The sequence below is a fragment of the Bactrocera dorsalis genome, chromosome 2 (genome assembly GCF_023373825.1).
Source record: "Bactrocera dorsalis isolate Fly_Bdor chromosome 2, ASM2337382v1, whole genome shotgun sequence".
Taxonomy (NCBI): domain Eukaryota; kingdom Metazoa; phylum Arthropoda; class Insecta; order Diptera; family Tephritidae; genus Bactrocera; species Bactrocera dorsalis.
In genome coordinates, this window is record NC_064304.1 from 73,919,446 (window position 1) to 73,927,241 (window position 7,796).

The following is a 7,796-nucleotide window of genomic DNA, read 5'->3' on the forward strand; positions in this document are numbered from 1 at the left end:
TCTGGGAAAAATAAAAAAAAGATAAAGACACTACTCGCGAAGTTAAACGTATTTCTCAAAGCAAAACAAGGTCGGAAGTAAAAAAGAAGGGACGGCAATACTGTGCGGAATACATTAAATTTGGATTCACCGAAAATCCCACAAACCCATCCTCGCCTTTGTGTCTTCTATGTCTAAAAACATGAATGAAGCAATGAAGCCTTCAAGACTGTAAGATCATTTGAATAAAATGCATCCAGATAAGAGAGACAAGAATGTAGCATATTTTCAAGACCTAGAGAAGAAGCATAATACTCAGCCAAGTGGAGCAAAACTATTTTCGGCGGCTGCTAAGCAAGATGACGACGGACTTCGAGCTTCGTACAATATCTCTTTGTTAATTGTTAAAAAGGCAAACCACATAACTTCGGAGAAGAGTTAATATTGCCAGCAATAAATGAAGAAATAACTACCGTGCTTCATAAACCGGCCGCAGATATTATCCGAAAAATTCATTTGAGTAATAATTCTGTGCAAAGACGAATTGATGAAATGGCTGAAAACATTGAAGAATCATTGTGCGATCACCTGAGGACAAGCCAATTCTCAATTCAGCTCAATGAATCCACTTTATCAACTAATGAAGCATTGTTGTTGTCTTACGTGAGGTTTATTAAAGATGAGAAAATACGTGAAGAACTATTATTTGCTAGAAATTTAGAGACCGATACAAAAGGCGAAACCATATTCAATATATTGGAAAAGTCTTGCGATGAGAAAGAGATTCCTTTGAAAAATATTATTTCAATTGCTACGGATGGCACTCCGGCTATGATAGGGTGCCATAAAGGCTTAATCTTCTTCTTAATTGGCGTAGACACCGCTTATGCGATTATAGCCGAATTAACAACCGCACGCCAGTCGTTTCTTCTTTTCGCAACGTGGCGCCAATTGGATATTCCAAGCGAGGCCAGGTCCTTCTCCACTTGGTCCTTCCAACGGAGTGGAGGTCTTCCTCTTCCTCTGCTTCCCGCGGCGGGTACTGCGTCGAATACTTTCAGAGCTGGAGTGTTTTCGTCCATCCGGACAACATGACCTAGCCAGCGTAGCCGCTGTCTTTTAATTCGTTGAACTATGTCAATGTCGTCGTATATCTCGTACAGCTCATCGTTCTATCGAATGCGATATTCGCCGTGGCCAACGCGCAAAGGACCATAAATCTTTCGCAGAACCTTTCTCTCGAGAACTCGCAACGTCGACTCATCTGTTGTTGACATCGTCCAGGCCTCTGCACCATATAGCAGGACGGGAATTATGAGTGACTTATAGAGTTTGGTTTTTGTTTGTCGAGAGAGGACTTTGCTTCTCAATTGCCTACTTAGTCCGAAATAGCACCTGTTGGCAAGACTTATCCTGCGTTGGATTTCTAGGCTGACATTGTTGGTGATGTTTACGCTGGTTCCAAGATAGACGAAATTGTCTGCAACTTCAAAGTTATGACTGTCAACAGTGACGTGAGTGCCAAGTCGCGAGTGCGACGACTGTTTGTTTGATGACAGGAGATATTTCGTCTTGCCCTCGTTCACTGCCAGACCCATTTCTTTTGCTTCCTTGTCCAGTCTGGGGAAAGCAGAACTAACGGCGCGGGTGTTGAGGCCGATGATATCAATATCATCGGCATACGCCAGCAGTTGTACACTCTTATAGAAGATGGTACCTTCTCTGTTGAGTTCTGCAGCTCGAACTCTTTTCTCCAGAAGCAGGTTGAAAAAGTCGCACGATAGGGAATCACCTTGTCTGAAACCTTGTTTGGTATCGAACGGCTCGGAGAGGTCCGTCCCGATCCTGACGGAGCTTTTCGTGTTGCTCAGCGTCAGTTTACACAGCCATATTAGTTTTGCGGGGATACCAAATTCAGACATCGCGGCATAAAGGCAGCTCCTTTTCGTGCTGTCGAAAGCAGATTTGAAATCGACGAATAGGTGGTGAGTGTCGATTCTCCTTTCACGGGTCTTTTCCAAGATTTGGCGCATGGTGAATATCTGGTCGGTTGTTGATTTACCAGGTCTGCAGCCACACTGATAAGGTCCAATCAGTTTGTTGACGGTGAGCTTTAATCTTTCACGCAATACGCTCGATAGAACCTTATATGCGATGTTGAGGAGGCTTATCCCACGGTAGTTGGCGCAGATTGTGGGGTCTCCTTTTTTATGGATTGGGCAGAGCACACTTAGATTCCAATCGTTGGGCATACTTTCGTCCGACCATATTTTACAAAGAAGTTGATGCATGCTCCTTATCAGTTCTTCGACGCCGTGTTTGAATAGCTCGGCCGGCAATCCATCGGCCCCTGCTGCTTTGTTGTTTTTCAGGCGGGCAATTGCTATTCGAACTTCTTCATGATCGGGCAATGGAACGTCTGCTCCATCGTCATCGATTGGGGAATCGGGTTCGCCTTCTCCCGGTGTTGTGCTATCACTGCCATTCAGTAGGCTGGAGAAGTGTTTCCTCCATAATTTAAGTATGCTCTGGGCATCGGTGGCTAGATCACCTTGGGGGGTTCTACAGCAGTATCCTCCGGTCTTGAAACCTTCTGTAAGCCGCCGCATCTTTTCGTAGAATTTTCGGGCATTACCCCTGTCGGCCAGTTTATCGAGCTGTTCGTACTCACGCATTTCGGCCTCTTTCTTCTTCTGTCTGCAAATGCGTCTCGCTTCCCTCTTCAACTCTCGGTATCTATCCCATCCCGCACGTGTTGTGGTCGATCGTAACGTTGCGAGGTAGGCAGCCTGTTTTCTCTCCGCTGCGACACGGCACTCCTCGTCGTACCAGCTGTTCTTTTGCACTTTCCGAAAACCAAAGGTTTCGGTTGCAGCTGTACGTAAGAAGTTTGAAATGCCGTCCCACAGTTCCCTTATACCGAGTTGTTGACGAGTGCTCTCAGAGAGCAGGAGTGCAAGCCGAGTAGAGAATCGTTCGGCTGTATGTTGTGATTGCAGCTTCTCGACGTCGAACCTTCCTTGTGTTTGTTGGCGTGCGTTTTTTGCTGCACAGAGGCGGGTGCGAATCTTAGCTGCAATAAGATAGTGGCGAAGTCGATCAGCCTCATTCCATTTGGGGAAGTTTCCTCGTGGAGGCTGAATTACGTAGTACCAAAGATACCTTCTTTGCCCACCCTGGCGTTGAAGTCGCCAAACACGATTTTTACATCGTGACGGGGGCATCTCTCATAAGTGCGCTCCAAGCACTCATAAAAGACATCTCTGGTCACATCGTCCTTCTCTTCCGTCGGGGCGTGGGCGCAAATCAGCGATATGTTGAAGAACCTCGCTTTGATGCGGATTGTGGCTAGACGTTCATTCACCGCAGTGAATGATAGTACTCGGCGACGGAGTCTCTCTCCCACCACGAATCCCACACCAAACCTGCGCTCCTTTATATGGCCACTGTAGTAAATGTCTCAAGGACCTACTCGTCTCTGTCCTTGTCCCGTCCATCGCATTTCTGGGACGGCGGTGATGTCAGTCTTTGTTTTCACTAGGGCATCAACCAGATGGGCAGTGGCACCTTCCCAGTTAAGGGACCGGACATTCCAGGTGCATGTCTTCAATTCGTAGTCCTTATTTCGTTTGCCATGGTCGTCGCAAGGGCTCCGAGACTGGTTATGACTATTCTCTGGGGGTGTTTTTTTACGTGGCGGGTCCCAAACCCAGCGCACAACCCTATGCAGGGGATGTTTCGCCTTCTCACGTTAGCTCGCCTTCAAACGGATGTTCTTAGGCTACCCAGAGGATACTTGGTCAAAGACCGGAAGTCGTGAGCTTCTTGAGTCACATGTAAAAGAATCGTTTCTGGCCACTCCCAAGTGAATGGCAATCAGAGAACTTTCCTCACTTGCGTGAACTTCTACACATGACTCCATCCTCCTCCTTAATAGCGCACTTAAAAAATAAAATTCCAGATGTCCTTGGTGTACATTGCGTTATTCATAGACAACTTTTAGTTGCTAGAAACTTAAGTGAAAAACTATTTCAATCACTGCAATATGTCATCAGTCAATAAAATCCGCAACAGCTCTTTGATGATAGATTATTTCATCAGCTTTGTGTTACTAATGACGAGGATTTCAATGGTTTGTTGTTTCATACTGAAGTTCGTTGGCTATCAAGAGGCAATTGTCTGACTCGATTCTACAACCTGTTTGACGCTGTTATAGAGTTCTTGGAAACTGAAGATATAGAATTTCAAGACAAGCTCATAACATCAAAGAATGATATAGCTTACATGACAGACCTGTATAAATTGTTCAAGGACATGAATCTCCAACTGCAAGGCGATAAGCTAAATTTAATTAAAACAAAAAACGTCGTTGCTGCTTTCATAGCCAAACTGCTTCTACACAAAAAGAATCTGGGCAGACGTGAGTTTCACAATTTTCACATTTTGAACTTGGAAATACCAGACTGGGTGTTGGATCCGTTTTAGAATGTCAACACAGCAATGTCACCTCAGCTCAGGAAGAAGATCTTATAGAATTGACAACAAACGAAATAAAAATCAAGTTCAAAAATGGTTACCAAGAATTTTGGCTACAAAAACCGATCTCGCATTTGTACCCAGGATTGTGGTCAATCGTTCAACGATTCTCGATGGCATTTCCATCGTCATATTTGTGTGAACGTGGATTTAGTGCTGTGACAACACTGCCTCCTAAAAATAGAAATCGTTTGCTTGTTACCGAACGTGGCGACTTGCGACTGTTCTTGAGTAAATTGGAACCTGATATTAACAAACTTATTAAACAGCATCAGATTTATCCTTCACATTAGTTTCTATATATGCATCGATTATTTTAGTTTTATTTTTAATAAAATATTCTCTGTTTTAATACTATAAAGTTGTGTTTCAATAATCATTCTTATTGGCAGGTGGAGCCCGTAAGAGTTAACTTGAGACCTAAGCGCCGTTGTATGTTACCTACTGCGCTCAGGTTTCAAGTTGCTGGTTATAGTAAAAGTTTCATTTAGAATTCTCCGTTAATATACATATATAGGTCACAGTAATTAATTTGAAGTTAAAGTGGTTTTTAAATAGGTGAAAAAATGGGGGCGCTAAAAAAATAGGTATTTATTCTCAAAGTGGGCGGTAGACAAAATAAGTTTGGGAACCACTGGTCTAGAGCGAGGCAACAAATCCCTCCGTTCACATATTTTTTTGTTAAGACTTCAATCTGGCAATTTCCTCCGGTACTTTGACAGCTGAACCTCCGAGTTCAGGACGTTTTGACGTTTAGCAATTGCCATTTACCCCCAATAAGAGATGAGTTGGGCGTGGTCACATCTTAGAAAAAAATTTTAAGGATTTTTTAACGACAGCGTTTTCTTTGTTTGATTTCACTTAATTTTTTGTTTTCGTTATTAACTATAAAAAAATCCTTCCAACATTTGTCGAGCAATAATTCAGTATGTGAACAAATAAGTAAATCTACAAGTATATTATAATATTATAAAATGTATATGATTGTAATATAAAATTGTCTTATCACAATTTTATATTTGGGGTATTCACAACTTGTCATAAGGCATCGTAAATTCATAAAATTATAAATTTTTACACTTGTTTAAAAAAATAGTTGTTGGATTACATACAAAAACAAGTTTACACAACTCCTCATTATAAGAAAATCCTGTCACAATATAAAAAGTTTATTATCTAATACTATGTTCAGACCGAAAATTTCAAAGATTAGATTACATTTAAGCATTTCATAATCCAACAGTGTTCTCACTGCCGTTAGAAAGATCAACAGCTGTTATTGTCATTCATGAATTCACATCGCTTAATATTTATCAAAAGAAAAGATTGTCATATAGTATTTTGAAATAAAAGCCGTCTTTTTTTAATATTTTCCATATAATAGAAATGATGGATGCATTTTTTCATTTGCTTGGTCGATTTTCAGGTGAAATTAGATTCATTGCTTTAAAAAAAATTTGTTTGTTTACATTTTTTCCCTTTGTAGTGTTTAAATCAGCTGTGATAATGTAACAGTTTTCCAGTGCTGACTAGCATTTTTCCAGTGCTGACAAGTAGATTGCGCAAAATCAGAGTCGCACGGACAGATTTAGCGAGGATCAGTTTCAAATCATTTCAATGAAGTGATTTGGAACTGTCATTTTTGTATTGCGAAATCTTGATAAATTTTTAAGATTAGTGGGATAATCCATTCAACAGCCGAAATCGTGTGATTAAGTGTCGGTCTGAACATAGTATAATGTATATATATATATATATAAATGCCACTTTTCGTTATAATTTTATAACTCAAGAACGGACCGACCTATGCAAACCAAATCTTCAGGCTATGTTCTGATTATTTAGTTGATGGTTTATGTGGAGTTTGCAAAAAATCGGTTAAGCGGTCCTTCATTTATCACATTTTTTTGTAACAATTCAATAAAGATGCTATATCTATATATTATTTTTTCCAGCCATTTTTCGTTGTAATTTCATAACTCTGAAATGCCCTGAAGACGGAGGTAACAGATTTCACAAACACATTGAAACATTTCCAGCTGTTCACCAACACTGTTCAATTTTTTCTTTTTTTTTTTTTGCAATATCTATTTTATTTATTGAATTTGCTTTTTGCTTTAAAGCCTAGCAATGAGTTATAAAATCTTAAATCTATTTAAAAACTAGACAAGCTCAAGCGAGTGATTGAGCTGATACGTTGCTCCTTTGTACGTGGGCATATCTCTTCTTTTAAGGCATGTTTGAGCGAGTTAAAAAACTGTTGTTTGTCGTGTGTAAAAGAAATTATATTTATTTGGGCAGTACACTTATTATCGTGTTGCCTTTTTTATTCATAATTTCTTACTGACTACATTTTATAATCTTAGTGCTATTTATACTACTTGTGGAATGCGGCTGCTGTTATCTGCTTGCAACTTATGTATTTGTTGTAATTCGATATTATCGCTTGTGTGTTATTGTTGAGATGCGGAGGTGGTTATCGCAGTGGATTATTCCATTGCCAGAATTTTATTGTTTGTTTAAGTTAAGTGTGCTTAGGCTCTCTTCAGCGTCGCTAACTCCCCTCTTTCTTAAAAACGGAGCGTCTTTGCTATGCTGCTACAAATTGTTGTTGTTGAAGACGATTCATTTCGCTGGATTATCATTTAGTATATTGATAGTGCAATTATCAGAGGATTCTGATTTACAAATAAAATTGCTGAAAAACTCTTACATTTTGAAATTCTTTGATAATTATTATATTTTGCTATCTTAGGATCTAAAATTATATTACCATTCGTATGTGCTAAAGGGTATACATTATATAATCTACATTTAGTTTCGAGTATTGTAAATTGTAATTTAAGCTTGTTCTAAGTAACAAATGTGGATACTGGAATATTCCAATATATTAATAAGGTGGAGATCCAACTCCTTATGGTTTATTAATTCATGCACATCATTTAAATTAAGTGTGCCAGAGTAAAAATTGTTATTTTTCGCAAAATTAATAGTGTTTGTAATTGTTTGCAATTCATTATAAATTTCTGCTATAATTAAATTCTCATTTGTTGCTTTAGGATCGAGTGTTTCAAGTATTCTCTCAAACTGCGAATTATTGCTTTTTTGTTTATTATTATTTTCTATTAGCATATTAATTGACGTTATGATTTCTATAAGATCGTCATGACCTGGTGTACCATTATAAATTTTAGCGCAGAACCAAGAAAGTTAATTGATCTTTTAGACCTGTAAATATTTGGAATGAGTTGATTTTTTAAAGTTTCAATTTTATTTACTAA